General features: G+C 38.7%; 1 long non-coding RNA gene and 1 pseudogene across 2 annotated transcripts in view; one reads left to right on the forward strand and one right to left on the reverse strand.

The window, feature by feature from the left end:
- The window catches only part of LOC309846545, a 762,900-nt gene that overhangs the window by 334,040 nt on the left and 405,742 nt on the right, over positions 1-23,118 (forward strand). The gene's annotated exons all lie outside the window — the stretch shown is intronic.
- LOC309846899 (olfactory receptor 1L8-like) lies at positions 16,743-17,683 on the reverse strand (annotated as a pseudogene). Its single transcript has one exon. The product of its transcript is annotated as an olfactory receptor 1L8-like (transcript).

Here is a 23,118-nt window from a genome sequence, read left to right on the forward strand (position 1 = left end):
ACTCTTTATCAGATATGCCATTTGCAAATATCTTCTCCCATTCTGTGGGTTGCCTCTTTGTTTTGTTGACTGTTTCCTTTGCTGTGCAGAAGCTTTTGATCTTGATGAAGTTCCAATAGTTCATTTTTGCTTTTGTTTCTTTTGCCTTTGGAGACATGTCTAGTAAGAAGTTGTGCAGCTGAGATCAAAGAGGCGCTGCCTGTGTTCTCCTCTAGGACTTTTATTCCTGTATCACATTTAGGACTTTCACTCATTCTGAGTTTATATTTGTGTATGTTGTAAGAGAATGGTCCAGTTTCATTCTTCTACATGTGGCAGTCCAATTCTCCCAACACTTGTTGAAGAGACTGCCTTTGTTCCATTGGATATTCTTTCCTGCTTTGTTGAAGATTAGTTGACCAAAGAGTTAAGGGTCCATTTCTGGGTTCTCTATTCTGCTCCATTGATCTATGTGTCTGTTTTTGTGCCAGCACCAAACTATAACACAGTTTGAAGTCTGGAATTGTGATGCCTCCAGGCTTGGTTTTCTTTTTCAACCTTCCCTTGGCTATTTGGGGTCTTTTCTGGTTCCATACATATTGTAGGATTATTTGTTCCAGCTCTGTGAAAAATGTTGATGGCATTTTGATAGGGATTGCATTGAATGTGTAGATTGCTTTGCGTAGCATAGACATCTTAACAATGCTTATTCTCCCAATCCATAAGCATGGAATGGTTTTCCATTTGTGTGTGTGTGTGTGTTCTATCGTTTTCAGAGTACAGATCCTTTACCTCTTTGGTTAGGCTTATTCCTAGGCATCTTATGGTTTTTGGTGCAATTGTAAATGGGATTGATTCCTTGATTTCTCTTTCTTCTGCCTCGTTGTTAGTGTACAGAAATGCAACTGACTTCTATGCCTTTATTTTATATCCTTCCATTTTGCTGAATTCCTGTATCACTTCTAACAATTTTTTGCTGGAGTCTTTTGGGTTTTCTACATAGAGTATCATGTCATCTGTGAAGTGAACAAGTTTGATTTCTTCTTTGCTGATTTAGATGCCTTTTATTTTATTTTTTTGTTTTCTGATTGCTGATGCTAGCACTTCTGGTACTATATTGAACAGCAATGATAGAGTGGACATCTTTGTCATGTTCCTGACCTTAGGGAAAAAGCTCTCAGTTTTCCTCATTGAGAATGATATTCACTGTGGGTTTTTCATATGTGGCTTTTATGATATTCAGGTATGTTCCTTCTATTCCTACCCTGCAGAGAGTTTTTTTTTTTTTTTAAGAAGAATGCTGTATTTTTCAAATGCTTTTTCTGAATACTTTGAAAGGATCATATGATTCTTGTCTTTTTTGCTGTTGTTGTTAATGCAGTATATCACATTGATTGATTTATGGATGTTGAACTACTCTTGCATCCCAGGAATAAATCCCATTTGGTTGTGGTGAGTAATTCTTTTGATACAATGTTGGACCCTATTAGCTAGTAACTTGGTGAGAATTTTTGCATCCATGTTCATCAGGGATATTGGTCTGTAATTCTCCTTTTTGACAGAGTCTTTGTCTGGTTTTGGAATCAAGGTAATTCTGGCCTTGTAGAACAAGTTTGAAAGTTTTTCTTTTTTGAAACAGCTTCAGTAGAGTAAGTATTATTTCTCCTTTAATTGTTTAGTAGAATACCCCTGGGAATCTATCTGGCCCTGGACTCTTGTTTTTTGGGAGGTTTTTGATAACTGCTTCAATTTCCTAGCTGGTTATGGGTCTCTCCAGACTTTCTATTTCTTCCTGGTTCAGTTTTGGTAGTTTATATGTTTCTAGGAATGTATCCATTTCTTCCAGATTGCCTGGTTTGTTACCATATAATTGCTCATAACAGTGTCTTTTAATTGTTTGTATTTCCTTGGTGTTGGTGTGATTTCTCCTCTTTCATTCATGTTTTTATTTATTTGGGTCCTTTCTTTGTCTCTCTCTCTCTCTCTCTCTCTTTTTGGATAGGTCTGGCTAGGGGTTTATTGATCTTATTAATTCTTTCAAAGAACTAGCGCCTGGTTTTGTTGTTTGGTTCTACTGTGTGTTTGTTTGTTTTTTTGTATCATTGATTTCTGCTCTAATCTTTCCTATTTCTCTTATTTTGCTAGATTTAGGCTTTATTTGTTCTTTTTCTAGCTCCTTTAGGTGTAAGGTTAGATTGTGTATTTGAGACTTTTCTTGCTTCATGAGAAAGGCCTGTATTGCTCTACTCTTCCCTCTTAGGACCACCTTTGCTGAATCCCAAAGGTTCTGAAATATTGTTTTCATTTTTATTTGTTTCCACATATTTTTAAAGTCTTCTTTAATTTTCTTGTTAGCCCATTTATTCTTTAGTAGGATGCTCCTAATCTCCAGGTATTTGTGTTCCTTCCAGATGTTTTCTTGTTATCAAGTTCAAATTTTAAATCATTGTGATCTGAAAATACACAAGGTATAATCCCTATCTTTTTGTACCATTGAGACATGATTTGTGACCCAGTATGTGATCTATTCTGGAGAATGTTCCTTGCACACTTGAGAAGAATGAGTATTCTGTTGCTTTAGTATGGAATGCTCCTTATACATTTGTGAAGTCCATCTGGTTCAGTGTGTCATTCAAACCTCTTGTTTCCTGTTGATTTTCTGCTTAGAGGATTTGTCCATTGTTTGAGTGGGGTGATAAAGTCCCCTAGTATTATTGTATTATTATCAATCTGTTTCTTTAATTTTATTTTTAGTGGGTTTATATATTTAGCTGCTCCCAAGCAGGAGTATAAATATTTGCAATCTGTACATCTTCTTATTGGATAGACCCTTTTATTATGATACAGTGTCCCTCTTCATCTCTTATTACAGCCTGGCTTAAAAGCTAGTTTGTCATTTAAAATAACTATTTAGGGGCGCCTGGGTGGCTCAGTGGGTTAAAGCCTCTGCCTTCAGCTCAGGTCATGATCCCAGGGTCGTGGGATCCAGCCCCGCATCGGGCTCTCTGCTCAGCGGGGAGCCTGCTTCCCCTCTCTCTCTGCCTGCCTCTCTGTCTACTTGTGATTTCTGTCTGTCAAATAAATAAATAAAATCTTAAAAAAAAAAATCTAGTTTGCCTGATGTATGTAAGAATTGCTATTCCAGGTTTCTTTTGATGTCTATTAGCATTATAAATGGTTCTCCACCTCTTCACTTTCTATCTGGAAGTGTCTTTGAATCTAAACTGAGTCTTGTAAACAACAGATTTATGGGTCTTCTTTTTTAAATCCTATCTGATGCCCTATGTCTTTTGATTGGAACATTTAGCCCATTTATTTTCAGAGTAATTATTGAAATATATGAATAGTGACATTGTATTACTTGTCAAGTCATTGTCTCTGTAGATTGTCTCTGTTCCTTTCTGATCTTTATTACTTTTGGGCTATCTCTTCACTCAAAGGATCCCCTTTACTATTTCTTATAGGGATGAATTAGTGTTCACAAATTCCTTTAGTTTTTGTTTGTCTTGGAAACTCTTCATTTCTCCTTCATTCTTAATGACAGCTCTGTTGGATAAAGTATTTTCAGTTGCATATTTTTCCCATTTAGCACATTATATATATCATGCCAGTGCTTTCTGTCCTGGCAGATCTCTGTGGACAGGTATGCTGCCAGCCTTATGTGTCTACCCTTGTAGGTTAAAGATTTCTTGTCCAGAGCTGCTTTCAAGATGATCTCTTTTTCTCTGATATTTGCAAGCTTCACTATTGTATGTTGAGGTGTTGACCTATTTTTATTGATATGGAGGTGTTTCTCTATGACTTCTGGACTTGAATGCCTATTCCTTCTCCAGATTAGGGAAGTTTTCAGCTATAATTTGTTCAAATAAACCTCCCCCCACCTTCGGGGACCTTATTATCTGGATATTATTTCACTTTATGGAATCACTGGTTTCTCAAAAACTCTCTTCATGATCCAGTACTTGTTTTTTTCTCTCTTCTTTTCAGCTTCTTTATTTTCCAACATTTTGTCTTTTATCCTTGCTGTTAAAGACTACATTTTTGGCTGCATCTCAGTAATAGCATTTTAAGTGTTGGCCTGATCAGATTTTAGTTCTTTTATTTCTATAGTAAGGGATTCTCTATTGTTTTCTATGCTTTTTTCAAGCCTACCTAGTATACTTATAATCACTGTTTTAAATTTCTAGTGAGTGACATAAGTCAAATAGAGAACGTCCATTATCATATGTTATCACTTACTTGTGGAACATGAAGAATAATATGGGGGACATTAGGAGAAGGAAAGGAAAAATGAATTGGGGAAAATCAGAAAGGGAGATGAACCATGAGAGATGGTGGACTCCAAGAAACAAATGAGGGTTTTAGAAGGGAGGGGGTGGGGGGATAGGTGAGCCTGGTGGTGGGTATTAAAGAAGGCATGTATTGCATGGAACACTGGGTGTTGTACATAAACAATAAATCTTGGAACATTGCATCAAAAACTAATGATGTATTTTATGGTGGCTAACATAACACAATAAAAAAAATAAATTCTAGTTCAAAAATCTTATTTATATATGTGTTATTGAATCCCTGGAAGTGAGTACTACCTCCTGTTCTTTCTTTTTGGGTGAATTTCTCCAACTTGAGATTATGTCCAGAGAAGAGTAGAAGAGAGAGGAAAAAAAACAACAATAACAATGGCAACAGAGGAAAAAAATAGAAGAAAGCAAAACCAAGACAAAATAGGAAAAAAAATCAAAGAAACAAAACAGAAAACTAGATTCTGGGTATATTTTGATATGCTTATTAAAAGAAACTGGATCCCAAAATAGGAAAAAAGGAAAGAAAGAAAGAAATATATGTGTGTATGTGTGTGTACACAAATATATATACACACATACATATATATAATAAAATGCAAAGAATGGAAACCAAAAATAAAATATATATTAATGTATATATAAAAATAAAAATTAAAAAGAACAGAAAAAGACTGAAAAAATAAAATAACTGAAAATAATAAAACTGAAAGACTAAAGAAAATTTTAAAACCCTCTATACTGTTTTCCCTAAGAGCTGAAGTTTTGCAGTTCTCTGTGATTGGTAAACTCGGTGCTAGCCAGGTATTCCTGCTGGTTATCTGAGGGAAGGACCTGTTGCCTTGATTCTCAGGTGCCCTTGCACTTGTGGAAATGCTCCTCCTCTGCCAGGGGGCTGTTCTCAATGCAAGCAGTTCCAGACTTCACTATGTGGTGCTGTTTTGCTCCCTGAAGGCTTTCAGCACCAATGGTGGGGGGATGGAAATGGCAACTCCCCAATCTCTAGCCCCAGATCTGAAAATTTGCACGCCCCCACTCGTCAGTGAGCCTTAACAAAAAAGCAGTTAATCACTCTGTCTCCCTGTTTTCCATCAGAACTCTGTGTTCACCCAGCCTGTAACTGAGCATTTTTATCTCAGGCATACAACTGGGCTTCAGGTTGCCAAATTTTATAGACTCCAGTAGTGTGGACTCCAGCTGTTCCTCCTGGGGGAGGAAGAGGAGGTCTCACCCCCACACTTATGCCTCTTGCTGGACATGGAGAGCAATTGTGTTACCATGTAGCAGTTCACAGTTTATAGCAACACCAAGCAGAAATCTGGTGCCTAGACTCAGCCAGCTTCCCCACTGTGATGCCTGGGAACTCTGCCATGCTCAGGCACTCCTATTTTTGTGACACTGGGGGTCCTGAGAGCATGCTGTTCGACCTGGGATTCTGACCTTCTTTGCCACCTGAGCACCTTTAAGTGAGGGACATCTTCCACTGTAGTGGACTTTTTTTTTTTTAAGATTTTATTTATTTATTTGATAGAGAGAAATCATAAGTAGATGGAGAGGCAGACAGAGAGAGAGAGGGGAAGCAGGCTCCCTGCTGAGCAGAGAGCCCGATGCAGGACTCGACCCCAGGACCCTGAGATCATGACCTGAGCGGAAGGCAGCGGCTTAACCCACTGAGCCACCCAGGTGCCCCTGTAGTGGACTTCTAAAAGCTCCAATTTTGCACTCTGCTGCTTATAACACTTTATGGTAGCCTTCTTCAGCAACCTTTTTCCCACTGCCCTATCCTCTGATAGATCACTCCAGATTCAAGTCTCCATAGCCTTCCAAAATGTAGTCACTTTTTTATTTATAGAATTGCAGCATTTATTTTCTCAGATCTCTGATTGATTTTGCAGGTGTTCAGAATGATCTGATAACTATCTAGCTGAATTCCAGGGACCGGATGAACTTAGGAGCTCTTATTCCTCCACCATCTTAACCCTTCCCCTTGCATAAGCCAATTCTTAAAATCTCTCTTTCTCTCTCTGTCATATATATATGAACAGAAAGTAAAGGCTCAGGAAAACACCCTTGACCAGAGGTGTCTGAGCTCACCAAGGAGCGACTCAGGTCAGAGGAAGATCTAGAATCACCACCTGGCACTGGACATGTATGTTTATGCAAGAATGTGTATGCATGTGTGGTTTTTGTGTTGTTTGTATAACCCAGTGTACTTGGTGGTTAACTGACTCACATACCAACTCTGCTCCTGTAGGAAGGGGTTCAATAGATTATGGAAGGAAAGCTCTTTTTGTTAGTGTATGTGTGCACTTGTGTGTATGCACATGCTGTTTAGATTTAAGTTTGTCTATGGTATGTTCATGTGTCTGGATGTGTACCTGTGTATTTTACGGTATGTGGTTTTTGGGTAGGTTGTGCTTTGTCCAGATGACAGTGATGTTTATGTATTCTATTGTGTGTGTGACAGTGTTCCATTTTTCAGTTGTGTGCAAATTCATGTAAAAGTAACACAAGCTCTGGTTTTGTTTGTTTTTTTTTTTTTTTTTTTACCTAGAATGAGTATAGGTCATGAAGAGGATGAGTATAGATCTGAGGTCTATGTTGGTGTGTATGTGTGTGTGGCCACATATGTGTTTTTATGTATAAAACAATCACACTTTGACTATTTTTAACTTCAAATGGGTGTATAAGGAAGAGAACTAAAACCATGATAAGACAATGTGTGTGTGTGTGTGTGTGTGTGTGTGTGTGTGTGTGTGTGTTGGATAAACAGACTTATAGCTACATTCTCCTCTTATGTCTTATCTCCTCCTATTTCAGAGACAGGCAACTCCAAGCAGAATCATCCCCAAGCCAGGCTGTAAGCCATTTATCCATGGGATTTGAAGACCCTACAGTGCTCCAAGTGTACATTTCTTCATTGGCCTTGCATAGCGTTGTATTTCTACTCTTGAGAACATGGTAGTGGTTAAGTGTTTGGGCTCTGGTGTCACACACATTTTGATTCAAATATCCTATTTTCAAAACTTCTTTTTGGACCTTGGGCTCAATCTCTGTGAGGCTAAGATGTCTGAACTGTAGAATGTGATGGGAGTATTCTATAAGCATGCACTAAGTGGGTGCTAGCATCATGATTATTTCCTAAATGCATGAGATTTTAAACTCACTAGTCATCTTGACTGTTTAGAGTATTTTGTGCAAAGCAGAGGAAACATCCAAAGAGCCAGCTGACAGCTTCCTTCCCTCCTTCCTGAGCATGTAGCCAGCTGTTTCTTTCATGTGGGGGTGGCTTTCGTCAGAGTTCTATTCTTCCTCATCCAGTCACTGAATATGAAGATCCTACTTGACACAAAACTTTTGGATATCACCCCCAAATGCTTGAGTTCCAAAGAGAAGTCTTACCCAATCAATGTCACTGAGCAGCCACGTATTAGGAAAAGGTTTAAGTATCTGCCCTCCTCTTGTCCCATTGACTGAAATGAGCTTAAAGTTCATCTGAGTTCATCTCTGTTCTTTGAAAAGGCTCTTCTATCAGATCCCTGTGACTTAGAAGGATGCTGTCTCACTGGGCTCCATTCTAGGGCTCTAACTCTGATTTATCTTCCAGTGAAGGGGTTGCCTGGCCTCCTCTAGTGTAAAGTCTATCAGAAGTCCTATGTTTAAGATCAGGGTCCATCAACTTGCATACACTCTGGAGTATATGACTTCACACCTGTTTCCACTATAGTAACATGAAAGAATTAACAGTTGGAATGCCTGCTTTACAGGCATTCAATAAATGTTTACTAATTAATGTAAGTAAGTGCGTGTGGAAGTCTTTTGCAAATTGGAAAGTGTGGTATAAGTAGGTACTGCACATTCTGGCTTTCCCAGGAACATCTTGGTGTGGACCTTTTGTTCTAGTATAGTTATTATGTCACTTCTCTTCTCAGTCTTCAAGTGTCCTGGCTTGGATAATAAAATATAAGGTCATCATATGTATGGGTATATGTAGATAATCAAGCAGGTACTGGGGTAATTTAGAAGCCCTGAAGCAATTCCAAACATGGCCCAGGATTTTCTGCCAAATGAATGAAGGGCAGGAAGAGCAGAATGGTGTGGTGAAGAGTGGGATCTCTGCAGTGACATAGAGAAAGTGCCCAAGGTCACTAAGGTAGTAAATTGTTGAGGTTGGAATCCAATTCAAGATTTCTGGTTACAAAGCTTGATCAGTACTCTAAAATGTGCTCAATAATTGTGAGCTCCAAGAAGGAAGAGGATTGAGTGTTTTATTTTCCTTTCTATTCCCAGTGCCAAGAAAGCATCTGGAACATGGCTCAATAAGTGAAGAAATTTATTCTGGTCTCCTTTGAAGGAATTCTTGTGTGCTGTTGAAAGTCTGATGCATTCTGTGACCAGAAGGGGGCAGACAGAAGATTCAGACAGCAAAATTTGTGATTTGTCTCAATTTTCACAGTCTCTGGGGGGAAAAAAACCAAGCATGTGGCTGTAATGAGCACACAGTAATGACAACCACCATATCTCAGTCCCTGATATTTCCCACTCTTTTAATCCAGAGATTAAGGAGACAATGAAGAGGGAGAACACGAGCAATGTGTCCGAGTCACTCCTGGGGCTCCCCATCTGGCCAGAACAGCAATGCCTGTTCTTTGCCCTGTTCTTGGGCATGTACCTGACCATGGTGCTGGGGAATCTGCTCATCATCCTGCTCATCAGGCTGGACTCTCACCTCCACACCCCCATGTATTTCTTCCTCAGCCAGTTGGCCTTCACTGATGTTTCCTTTTCATCTCTCTCCATCCCTAAGATGCTGATAAACATGCATGCTCAGGATCAATCCATCCCCTATGCAGGGTGTGTAACACAGATATATATATATATTTTAATTTTTTATTTTTTATAAACATATACTTTTATCCCCAGGGGTACAGGTCTGTGAATTACCAGGTTTACACACTTCACAGCACTCACCAATATTTTTTCATAATTTTTGCTTGTCTTGACAATTTCCTTCTTGCTGTGATGGCTTATGACAGGTATGTGGCCACTTGTCAGCCACTCCACTACACTTCTGTTGTGAGGGAGGAGATGTGTGTCTTACTTTGTCCTGCACAATATTGAGTTGTTTACTCACTTCTCATTATTTAATTCTTTTTTCTTTTGCTATTTTAATTTTCAAGCTTTATTTTTTTAAAGTTTTATTTTAAAAGTTGTTTATTATTATTATCGTCATTATTATTATAGTGTTGAATAATTCATTATTTGCATAAAACACCCAGTGCTCATCACATGTACACATGTACACAACATGTACTCTCCTTAATTCCATGTTCTTAATTTTCCTAGTGATATTTCCAGGGACATGTCCTTGAAAAATTGTGGAGGTGACAGTGGTAAATTGTGAAAATGGCCAAGTCACTTTGCAATACCTCCTTGCAAGTCGGGTTTTTTCCCCTACCCACTGAATCTGGGTGGGACTTTTTGATTTAGACTGACAAAGTCAGTGAAAGTGGTGTGAGATTTCCAAGCCTAGGCAGACTCTGTTGATGCTGCTCTTGGAACCTTGAGACCAGCATGTGTACTAGTCCAACCTAGTCTGTGTGAAGATGGGAGCCACATGGAGGAGAACCAAGATCCTCCAGCTAACAATCAACCAGCTCCCAGGTGACCTGGCAGGTAATAGCAGAGGCATGAGTGAGCCCTAGTTAAGATCAACTGAACCAAACCCAGACAAGAAGCCCCATATAGCTAAACATATTCCCAGCCCAAATTGTCAGCCAATGAAATTGTCATATAAACAAAGTTTGTTGTGTAAACCACTAATTTTTAGGATGATTTGTTATGCACCAAAAGCTAACTGATACACTGGTGTCCTCCAAATTTTCCTTGATTTCAATGGTCTCTCCCTCTTTTTGGACCCCTGCCTGGATTGTATTCCCTGCCTATTTTTCTAGAACCTATTGAAATAAAAATATTCAGGTTATGATCTCCATAATCTATTGCCTTGGTTCAGGTATATCTCTTCTTGTCCTCATTATTTTCACATAACCCTTGGTATGTGGCACTATCAGCAGCTCTCATTTTTGCAAAGTCAACATCTTAAGACACTTCCTTATCCATCTGAGGGGGTAAGAATAACTTGTCAGGATATCAAAATACATGAACTTTTTTTTCTGAAGGAAGATTATATGTTTTCTCTTGAAAAGAGGAACAATCTTAAACTAAGATTAGAGGTCTGAATAACGTTGCATTTTGTATAAGTTATATCTTCTTACCTCTTAGTGATACCAATTTGAAAATATAAGAATTCTCAAATGTGATTTGATACTTGTTTTTAGAACAAAATTAACACCTGGACCATTACAGTTGAATTAGTATGAAGTTTTGTGAAACATGGTTTTAGATAAACAAGAAGTCATCAAAATGGCTAATATATATATTAGCCATTGAGTAATATATATAATTGTTGAAACATTATATATTGTACACCTGAAACTAACATAAAACTATGTTAACTATACTGGAATTAAAATAAAAAGTGGCAAATAAATGTTATTTTTTGTATAAAAATGGATAATATAATATTTAATGAAGATTCATAGTGTGCATCAATTTTTGTAAATGAGATAATAAACATTTTGGTTTCTTTGTCCTTTTGTCTATCATGTCCTGTAGTTATACAGAGTATGTGTTGCTGCAAGTGCTTAGAGTAATAAAGTTGAGAATGTTTGCATTTGTAATGTAGTTGCTAGTTACATATTGTGTCTGATTGTTTCCCCAAATCTCAACATATTGCAAAGATTTTGGCTTTATTATCCTTAAATCAGTTTTTGCCTGTGACAAAAATCCAACAGAGGAGTGCAGTGCATTAAATCTCATTTCCAAATTCCCTAAACCAATTTAGACTGTATATATATATATTTTTTTTTTTAATTTTTTTTTTAAACTAGAACTTTCTTTGTGGGGACAGTTTACTTAGGCCCTCTTAATTCTAGGTTATGACTGAGTTATATTTTGCTTCAAAAACAGCATGACCCCCCAAAAAAATAAAAAAAATAAAAAAATAAAAAACAGCATGACCTGATTTGTAGAAAAGAAAAAGATAAATATATATTAAAGTAATTGATTTTTTGACAGATGTTTATTATGAATCTACTGTGTTTATGGAAATTTCTAGAAGTGAACCAATCAGACAAAAATATTTTCCTTTGTGGAACTTATATTAGTGGGAAGACAGTGAAAATAGACTTAATATGCAAGTTTCATGGTTTTTAAGTCCTATAAAATGTAGTGTAGTGGAGAAATGAGGAATACAGGGGACAGGCTGCAATTTAAAGGAGTGCGATGAGGATTGGTTTCACCAAGAGTGTGAAAGTATTGAAGGCAGCAGGGAACAGAGCCACTGGGATATTTGCAGGAAAAATATTTCAAGGAGTAGGTATAGCAACTGCAACATATATGAGATGTGATTATTAGGATCCTATGTTCAGGAAAAAAAATGAGATTCATCCCTAAAGCACAATGAGCATGTGTGTGTGTGGGGGGGGGGTTGGTTGTTGTTGCTCTTTTGTTTTATTTTTGAGGTGATAATTTTAAAGCCAGCAGGGTGTCTTTTAGACTTTGCGATTTGATTTTTGCTGTGAATTATTTGTGTAGCCCTTGGAAGTTTTTTTTTTTTTTTTAAGATTTTATTTTATTTATTTGAGAGACAGAGATCACAAGTAGACAAAGAGGCAGGCAGAGAGAGAGGGGTAAGCAGGCTCCCTGCTGAGCAGAAAGCCCAATGCAGGGCTCGATCCCAGGACTCTGGGATCATGACCTGAGCCGAAGGCAGAGGCTTTAACCCACTGACCCACCCAGGTGCCCCGCTCTTGGAAGTTTTTCACCAGAAGAGTAACATGATTCAGCTTTAAAAAGGATCACTCTGGCTGGAGAAGGGGGCTGTGTGGAAGCAGGGGGACCATGTAGGAGTTACTGCAACAGTGCAGTTAAGAAGTAATAAGATAGGATGGTAGCAGAGGAAGTAGTAAAAATTTGGTGAATACTCTATTTGGTTTTAAATTGAAATCAACAAGAGATGCTGATGAATTGAGAGTGTGAGAGAAAGGGAGTCAAGGATTCCTACATTAAGAAAAAGTTTTAATTTAAATTATTAACAAATAGTGTAACATATTGTATAATATTAGTTAACATATAGTGTAATATTAGTTTCAGGAGCAGAATTTAGTGATTGATCACTTACATACAACACCCAGTACTCATCACAAGTGCACTCATTAATAGCCATCACCCACTTAACCCATCCTCCTGCCCACCTCCTTTCTGGCAAACCTCATTTGTTCTCTATAGTTTAGAGTCTGTTTTTTGTTTGCCTCTCTTTTCTTTTTCCCCTATGTTCAACTGTTCTATTTATGTATTTGGATATAATACTAAACTAAATTAATTATGTTAACTTTGTAGAAGTCTTGAAACTTGGTAATGTGTTTCCTCCAACTTTGTGATTTTTTTCTTCAAGAGTGTCTTGGCTGTTCAAGGTTATTTTTCATTTCCATTTAAATTTTATAATGAATCATTGAATACTACATCAAAAACTAATGATGTACTGTATGTTGGCTAACTGAACATAATAATAAAATTAAAAAATTATAATGGGTTTGTCAATGTCCAAGTCAGTCTCCTGTGCTCAGGCTTGGAGTAAACTGGGTAGAATCAGGGTTCACTTTCCCACAGCCTACTCAGTGGCAGGGGGTCATATTTGCTGTTGGGGTCTATAGACTGTGGTTAGGGAAGGAAGTCACAGAGGAATACAAATTACAATGACCTCTTGTTTATAACCAAAAACACTTGATGTACTAGGACAAAGCAGATATATTTCTAAACATTCAAAATTGTTGCTACTTTGAATGCTATACACTATTAAAGTATCACTGAAGTGAAAAGGTCAAATAATAATCCATACACCTAGAAAGTTTCTCTTCTTTGGTATCCTACAACGAAATTCTTTCACTATTGCTTTGGTCATCTGATATATTAATAAGTTCATATTACATGAGCTATATACATATTAATTTAAAAAAGTTCAGACGTTACTAACGTGTATGAGTTGGGAATTGTCTCCCTCTTGTGTCCCCCACTGCACTTCCATTCTTACTCTAGTGACTACACATACACACACACACACACACACACACACACACACACACAATGATTCATATAGTTTTAAAAAACATAATAAATTCACACTTTTATACTTATTCCACATCTTGATTTTTCTACCTAGTGGCTTTTCAAGGAAGACTTAGACATCCATTTGATTCTTTCAACCTTCTGCATGTTCTTACATACTATGTGATTAATCATTATTTTCCCATTCCTTATTTTTTAAAAATTTTTTCAATTTATTTATTTTCAGGAAAACAGTATTCATTATTTTTTCACCACAGCCAGTGCTCCATGCAATCCATGCCCTCTATAATACCCACCACCTGGTACCCCAACCTCCCACCCCCTGCCACTTCAAACACCTCAGATTGCTTTTCAGAGTCCATAGTCTCTCGTGATTCACCTCCCCTTCCAATTTACCCCAACTCCCTTCTCCTCTCTAACACCCCTTGTCCTCCATGCTATTTGTTATGCTCCACATAGAAGTGAAACCATATGATTCTTGACGCTCTCTGCTTGACTTATTTTACTCAGCATAATCTCTTCCAGTCCCGTCCATGTTGCTACAAAAGTTGGGTATTCATCCTTTCTGATGGAGGCATTATACTCCGTAGTGAATGTGGACCACCTCTTCCTTATCCATTCCTCCGTTGAAGGGCATCTTGGTTCTTTCCATAGTTTGGTGACTGTGGCCATTGCTGCTATAAACATTGGGGTACAGATGGCCCTTCTTTTCATGACATCTGTGTCCTTGGAGTAAATACCTAGGAGTGCAATGGCAGGGTCATAGGGAAGCGCTATTTTTAATTTCTTGAGGAATCTCCACACTGTTCTCCAAAGAGGCTGCACCAACTTGCATTCCCACGAACAGTGTAAAAGGGTTCCCCTTTCTCCACATCCCCTCCAACGCATGTTGTTTCCTGTTTTGTTAATTTTGGCCATTCTAACTGGTGTAAGGTGATATCTCAATGTGGTTTTAATTTGAATCTCCCTGAGGGCTAATGATGATGAACATTTTTTCATGTGTCTGATAGCCATTTGTATGTCTTGATTGGAGAAGTGTCTGTTCATATCTTCTGTCCATTTTTTTTAATATAATTTTTTATTTTTTCTAAACATATATTTTTATCCCCAGGGGTACAGGTCTGTGAATCACCAGGTTTACACACTTCACAGCACTCACCAAAACACATACTCTCCCCAATGTCCATAATACCACCCCCTTCTCCCAAACCCCCTCCCCCCAGCAACCCTCAGTTTGTTTTGTGAGATTAAGAGTCACTTATGGTTTGTCTCCCTCCCAATCCCATCTTCTTTCATTTATTCTTCTCGTACCCACTTAAGCCTCCATGTTGCATCACCACTTCCTCATATCAGGGAGATCATATGATAGTTGTCTTTCTCTGCTTGACTTATTTCGCTAAGCATGATATGCTCTAGTTCCATCCATGTTGTCGCAAATGGCAAGATTTCATTTCTTTTGATGGCTGCATAGTATTCCATTGTGTATATATACCACATCTTCTTGATCCATTCATCTGTTGATGGACATCTAGGTTCTTTCCATAGTTTGGCTATTGTGGACATTGCTGCTATAAACATTCGAGTACACGTGCCCCTTTGGATCACTACGTTTGTATCTATAGACATTTTCACAATATTTATTCTTCCAATCCAGGAGCATGGAACATTTTTCCATTTCTTTGTGTCTTCCTCAATTTCTTTCATGAGTACTTTATAGTTTTCTGAGTATAGATTCTGTGTCTCTTTGGTTAGGTTTATTCCTAGGTATCTTATGGTTTTGGGTGCAATTGTAAATGGGATTGACTCCTTAATTTCCCTTTCTTCTGTCTTGCTGTTGGTGTAGAGAAATGCAACTGATTTCTGTGCATTGATTTTATATCCTGACACTTTACTGAAAGCAATCTACACATTTAATGCAATTCCTATCAAAGTACCATCCATCTTTTTCAAAGAAATGGAACAAATAATTCTAAAATTTATATGGAACCAGAAAAGACCTCGAATAGCTAAAGGGATATTGAAAAAGAAAGCCAACGTTGGTGGCATCACAATCCCAGACTTCAAGCTCTATTACAAAGCTGTCATCATCAAGACAGCATGGTACTGGCACAAAAACAGACCCATAGATCAATGGAACAGAATAGAGAGCCCAGAAATAGACTCTCAACTCTATGGTCAACTAATCTTCGACAAAGCAGGAAAGAATGTCCAATGGAAAAAAGACAGCCTCTTCAATAAATGGTGCTGGGAAAATTGGACAGCCACATGCAGAAAAATGAAACCGGACCATTTCCTTACACCACACACAAAAATAGACTCAAAATGGATGAAGGACCTCAATGTGCGAAAGGAATCCATCAAAATCCTTGAGGAGAACACGGGCAGCAACCTCTTCGACCTCAGCCGCAGCAACATCTTCCTAGGAACAACACAAAAGGCAAGGGAAGCAAGGGCAAAAATGAACTATTGGGATTTCATCAAGATCAAAAGCTTTTGCACAGCAAAGGAAACAGTTAACAAAATCAAAAGACAACTGACAGAATGGGAGAAGATATTTGCAAATGACATATCAGATAAAGGACTAGTGTCCAGAATCTATAAAGAACTTAGCAAACTCAACACCCAAAGAACAAATAATTCTGTCCATTTTTTGATATGTTTGCCTGTTTTGTGTGTGTTGAGTTTGAGGAGTTCATTATAGATCCCATTCCTTATTGATGGGATCTTAGGTTGTTTTTTATCTGTTATAATCTGAAAATGACTGAAAAAAAATCTCAATATCCAACATACATTTAGAAGAAAAGTTTTTTTAAAGAAAAAATAAGGAATTATAAAAATCCTCATGAGAAAAGTAACTAGAATGTAATTCTCCTTCCCTTGGTTCTCTCCCTCAATCCTTTCCCCTTGAAATGTTTACAAAGACACTCAAAAGCTCTAAGTTCAGTGATCATTTTCAGCAATACACTGTATTGTGAAGGGTTTTGGAGAAGAGGTCTTAATAAAAAGACAACAATTTGTTCAGGAAATACTTGTGACAAGAGAATTAGTTAAAAGCAATATTTGGAGGATAATAACATAATGAATCCTAATGGGAAATGGAAGAATAGTGAGGAAAGTATCATGATTTCAGCAGAGGCAGGGACAATTGGTCACTGTCATTAATGGATGTGAGCTTTATCTCACATGTGTTGAAAAAGCTAACTTGCAACAATTCAGTTTTCACAAATATCTAGTAGAGACCTGATTTAAGTGGAGCAGATTACATGTGTGGGTTTGTCAAGAGGGTGCTGCCTGGGACTTCCTCGTGCCCATCAGCTTCTTCAGGCCCTGCTTCAGGTCTCTGTTTCTCAGACTGTAGATAAAAGGGTTTAGCATGGAGGACAGAACTGTGTAGACAAGTGTTGCTATGTGGTCCCTGGCAGTGTAGGTGGACAGGGGCTGTAAAAAGACATAGAAGATGCTTCCATAAAAGAGAGCTACCACGGTGAGGTGAGAGCCACAGGTGGAGAAGGCTTTGCGTTTCCCAGTGGCTGAGGGGATCTTGAGACTGCGATGAGGATTCGTAAAGAGAAAATAATGCACAGAAAGGGGATCACCAAAACAACAGAACCTTCTGACAGTATCACAGTTTCATTGACAAAAGTGGGGGAGCATGACAACTTCATCAGGGGACTGAGGTCACAGAGGAAGTGATGGATTACATTAGAGTCACAGAAGATGAGGCGATTGAGTAGCAGTGTGTGTAGTAGTGAGTGGAGGTGAGGAAGTGAGAAGGAAAAGGCCACCAGCAGGACACAGCGGTGGTGGTTCATGGTGGTGACATAGTGGAAGGGGTCACAGATGGCCACATAGTGATCAAAGGCCATGACCACCAGAAGGCAGCTGTCAGTGTTGGCCAGTGCATAAATGAAATACATCTGTGTCAGACACCCAGCATAGGAGATGGTCTTCTCTGACAGGAAGTTCACTAGCATCCTGGGGACAATGGTTGTTGTAAAGCAAATGTCAGTGAAGGACAGGAAACACAAGAAGAAATACATGGGGGTCTGGAGCTGGGGGTCAGAGTGGATGGCCAGGATGATGAGTAGGTTCCTGATTATGGTGACCAGGTACATGGTGAGGAAGAGGATAAAGAGAGATGTCTGGTCTTCAGGCCGGGAGGAGAGTCCCAGGAGAATGAACTCAGAGACACTGCTCGTTTGGCTGACTCTTGCCATTGGCTTGGGTCTAGTTCTATACATGATGTTTTGTTATTTACCTTACTCTAAGTGCACAACCCAGCAAGTCTTTGTTTTCTCTGGTCACAATTAGCTGCTATGCAGGGACAGCTTGTCAATCCCCCTTGATATAGCCCTACCTTCTCAAATCCATGGCATCACAAGGCCTTATCGTGAATGTTGGAAGGACAGAGAAGAATTTTCCTTTAGAAACCATGAGAGTTGCACTGGATGTTATACACAATGAATGAATCATTGAACACTATGTCAAAAAACAATGATGTATTATATATGTTGGCTATTTGAACTTAATTAAAAAAGAAAGAAAGAAAGAAAGAAAGAAAGAAAGAAAGAAAGAAAGAAAGAAAGAAAGAAACCATCAGAGATAGGCCTCACTGATTCCAATTCATCAGTTCCTATTCTGTAAAAACACTGTTCCCTTGCTGGAGATTTAGCAAAAAAAAAAAAAAAAAAAAAAAAAAAAAAGCAGGAAAATCAATGTATTAAGTAGCTCATGTTCTAGGTGGGGGAGACTGATCAACAACAAACCACATCAAGCAGTGTATAAGGAATGGAGATGGATGGGGGATGACTTTACCAAAATAACCAACAGGAAAAATCCAAGATGAATGTTTAAACCAAACAAAATGGGCTTTTTCTCCTCTGGGCACAGGGTGAGGAGGTTCATCCTCCTTAGCTCCTGCTATCATCACCAGTCAGTGCAAGTTTCCCCTTATTTTTCATTTCTCTGATATTTTGTCCTAAATCACATTTGTACAGCATGGGCATTCATTGTTAAGTATTCAGTTCATGTTTTATAATTCACCAGTTGTATGTATAGGCAAAAATACTTAAGAGAACATAGTAATTTTTTATATATTAAGTCTTGAAATATGCTTTTTTCAGCCTTATCCAGCTACTTGGTGATTAACATCAATGTGGCCTCCATTTTCCTGCTACAACGAAAAGCTGTGTAATGAGAAATCTTATATAAGCAAAGTGTTTTAAATCAACTTAAAAAAAAGATTTTATTTGTTTATTTGACAGATAGTGTGAGAGAGAGTAAGAGAAAACACAAGCAAGGGGAGTAGCAGAGGGAGAGGGAAAAGCAGACTCCTCTTTGAGTAGGGAGCCCAATGCATGGCTCTATCTCAGGACCCTGGGATCATGACCTGAGCCAAAGGCAGATGCTCAACTGACTGAGCCACCCAGGCACCCCTTAAATCAACTTTTTAGAGTCAGTATATCCATCAATACCTCATTAGTGGACATATTACATAGAGATTTTCAAATGGTTTGAGATATTGTTATTTATATATTCCTACTTACCATAAAAATCTCTATAGTGAACATACTTAAATCACCAATGTCTTTGAAATAATTTTAGAAGCACCATATTCTTTCACACCTTTTTCATTATCCTTTTACATTGAACTTTTCATAGATTAAGTATTGTTATTCTAATTAATATATTAATTTATTTAACATTGAAATATTAATGTATTAATTAAATAATTAAAATGCAGGGGTGCCTGGGTGGCTCAGTGTGTTAAAGTCTCTGCCTTCAGCTCAGGTCATGATCCCAGTGTCCTGGGATCGAGCCCCGCATCGGGCTTTCTGCTCAGCAGGGAGTCTGCTTCCTCCTCTCTCTCTGCCTGCCTCTCTGCCTACTTGTGATCTTTGTCTCTCAAAAAAATAAATAAAATCTTAAAAAAAAACAAGGAGAAGGGAGTTGGGGGAAATTGGAAGGGGAGGTGAACCATGAGAGACTATGGACTCTGAAAAACAATCTAAAGGCTTTGAAGGGGCAGGGTGTGGGAGGTCGGTGTATCAGGTGGTGGGTATTAGAGAGGGCACGGATTGCATGGAGCACTGGGTGTGGTGCAAAAATAATAAATACTGTTATGCTGAAAGTAAAAAATAAATTAAAAAAAAGAAGAAAAAAACAATTAAAATGCAGCAATTATATTACAATTAAATGATGTTATGTGTGTAACTGATCATTTATTGCATACGTGGAGGTTGCTAAGAAAGCAAATTGCAAAAGAATGCTTATGTTTTCTTTTTCTTTTGAGAGAAAGTGTTCAAAAGTGAGAAGGCATGCAGGGGAGGGGCAGAGGCAAAGGGAGAGAGAGGATCTTAAGCAAGCTCTCTGCCCAGTGTGGAGCCTGAAGCGGGCTCAATCCCATGACCCTGAGATTATGACCAGAGATCAAGAGTCAGATGCTTAACCATCTGAGCCACCCAGGTTAATTTGGGTTAATTAAGATTTTATTTGTTTGACAGACAAAGATCACAAGCAGGCAGAGCAGCAGGCAGAGAGAGGAGGAAGCAGACTCCCTGCTGAGCAGAGAGCCTGATGTGGGGCTCGATCCCAGGACTCTGAGATCATGACCTGAGCTGAAGGCAGAAACTTAACCCACTGAGCCACCCAGGTGCCCCTCAAGAGAAACTATTGATCATCATAAGTCTCAGTGTCACCTTCCCTTATCTGCTATGGCTGTTTGTCCTCAAAATCAGTTAACACACATGCTTAAAATATCCTTCTCACTGCCAAGTTGTCAGACTAATCTCATGGTTTTTGCAAGAGCTTACAGAAGAAATGTTAGTTCATGCACTGCATGATTTGAGTGAACCAGTACTTAAAGTTAATAACAATAACCAGTATCATTGAAAATTTTTCTACATGTCAAGCTTGTGTTAAGGACCTCACAGATGCCACAAATGATGAGGGACCATGAGGCATGTGTTCTTAACAGGAGCCTGAGGCTTAGCAGTGCAGTGGTTTGCTCAAGGTCACCAAAGAGGTGAGTAGCAATCAGGATTTGAACCCCATGCTGAATCACTCTGAGGCACATGCTCTTAACCCTTAGGCTACACCTGCTCATGTCTGTGTGTCTACATTTTGGGTCACAATCATACACAGACACTGTTTGCCTCATGGTGGTCATTTCCCACGTGACTGTACCTTCTATCCCCCTTAACTGACAAGTTTTCTTCTTCCATATTCAGAATCTATCCTTGCAGTGGCTAGGGAGGTGCCTATCTTTCTGTGTTATGCAGTTGGAGGATTTGAAGTTTTGAACATCCATGATTATCTGGCCTAAACCAGCTGGAAAAAAATTGGCCATGCATGGCTGGGGTATGTCTGTCATGTGGAATTGTGGTCAGTGCTGGGTAGTGTTCTGGATGGGGTTTGATTTGCCCTCTGTCACTTGTTCTTAAGCTGATTTCTGATGGTTTATGAATAGTGGGTGAGATACCATGTCTGCAAAACAATTTGTCAAACACAGATCAATATTACACAAGGAGCCATTTTTGAAAGGGCTGCCTGTGGAAATCAGAAATTAGTGGAAATTTGGGTTAATTAATGAGGTTGGGTAATCCAGGTCATAGATGTGAGGATCACCTATTCTGATGACTAGGAAAAAGGAAGGTTTTTACAATCTGAGAATCAGGAAGAAGATTCAGGAAGAATCAAAGCACAAGGTGAGTGGGTGAGGCTAGAAATACACAGCTTTTTTTTCTTTCCCTTTCCTATTTTCTTTCTTTCCTTCCATCCTTCCTTCTTCCCTTCTTTTCTTTTCTTTTCTTTTCTTTTCTTTTCTTTTCTTTCTTTCTTTCTTTCTTTTCTTTTCTTTTCTTTTCTTTTCTTTTCTTTCTTTCTTTCTTTCTTTCTTTCTTTCTTTCTTTCTTTCTTTCTTTCTTTCTTCTTTCTCTCTTTCCCTTCCTTTCTTTTTCTTTCTTTCTCTCCCTCCTCCTTCTTCTTTTTCTTTCTTTCTTTCTCTCTCTCTCTCTCTCTCTCTTTCTCTCCTCTTCTCTCTTCTCCTCTCCTTTCCTTTCCTGATGGTGTTTTCCTTCCACGAAAGCCCACAGTGTAAACTGCCTAAGAGGTCAAAATGGATGGACTGAAAACTAAAAGCCAGATGGAGGTTTCAGTTGGACCCTATGACTGCTTCACCCATGAAATATTTGAAGCTATCAGGAAGGAAAGTCTAGGTGCCAGAGGCTGGGGTAGCCACGCAGGTGGTTAGGTTACTGAAGCTCACCTCCACATCCAGATGCTGTTCTTTCCTTCCCAGTGTTTCCAGAAGCTGGTCTGCACCACACCTGCTAGTCAGCTGCCAGTCTGCTTCTCAGCCAAGCACAGCCACCTCATGTGTCTCCCATGACATTCTGAGCTGGTGAACAAGGAGAGGAATAGGAAAGGCAGGCAAATGGATATGTTACTTGGGAAGGATAACATGTTTCCCTTCACTGGCCTCCAACACGTCATGTCTGGTCCCCAGCATGCTGCTGCTTTCCCAGCTCCCCATCTCAGAAAGCAGAGAAGTCCTGACTCAAGGGACAAGGACCCTCTTGATTGTGAAAGCCCAGGCAGCATCTCCTGAGTCTGAGCTCTGCTCTGCTGGCCTCCAGAGTCCTTGTTAGGCTGAAGAAGTTGTGGTGCGATAGATCTCTCATGGGAGCTGTTCCTGTGATTGTTCAAAGCAGAGTAAGCAGACTGGGAATCACACCTAGCAGGGCTGACTCCGGGGGAAAGAGGAGCCCTGAGGCTTCCTGTCTCTGTGTGGGAACTCATCCCAGAGCTTCTTAACCTCAGTGCAACATCTCAAGGGTGTGTTTCATTTCCCCCACTCTGGGTTATCAAGGGTGAACAAGTATTTATGTGGGTGAATATTATTATGTTTATGGAGTCAGGTATGGACGTGGTATATTCTAGAACTGGGGAGGTTGCAGTATTCAGGGGATACAGGGAGGGTAGATCAGTGGTGTTTGGTGTGTTCCAGTATGTTGGCATGCATGTGGATTCAAACTTTTTCTATGTGGGATTTCTATATAAACTAGTGTCAGTTTATATATGTTTAAAGTACAGGATAGAGCAACAGTTATTGTCATATTTAGCAAAAGGACTTTGGAAAAATATTTACGTGTTTTCAGAGTTTAGACTCAGTGTGGTCTTTTAAGGTTATGGTTGAAGAAAGAAGATATTCAATAGAATTCTTATCTTACCAGTAAGTTAGTTGTTTTTAGCATGTTACTTATTGTCTGTTAGTCTGAATTTCTTCATCTGAAAAATGAGGATAGCAACTACTCTTGGCAATGATATCAAAGAACATTTCCTTTTATGTAGAGAATATTGTGTATCATGAAAAGCATCATCTATAACAATGTATAGGAAATAAAACATATTCTATTATTGCCCTCAGTAAATCACTGTCTCACATAATATATTAGTCTTTTTCCTTAGCTTTTAGATGAATATTTATATTTTAATCTATATTTTAAGAGCAACCGACAACATAATAAAAAGTCACACACACACAAAAATACATGTGTCACCTGGGAGGACAAATATAGATTAGGTTACCCTTAAAAAACAAAAAAGAGTAAATAATACAGAGACAGAAAGTTTTGTGTTAGAGTTCTGCCTA

The sequence above is a fragment of the Mustela nivalis genome (genome assembly GCF_964662115.1).
Source record: "Mustela nivalis genome assembly, chromosome: 13".
NCBI classification, from domain to species: domain Eukaryota; kingdom Metazoa; phylum Chordata; class Mammalia; order Carnivora; family Mustelidae; genus Mustela; species Mustela nivalis.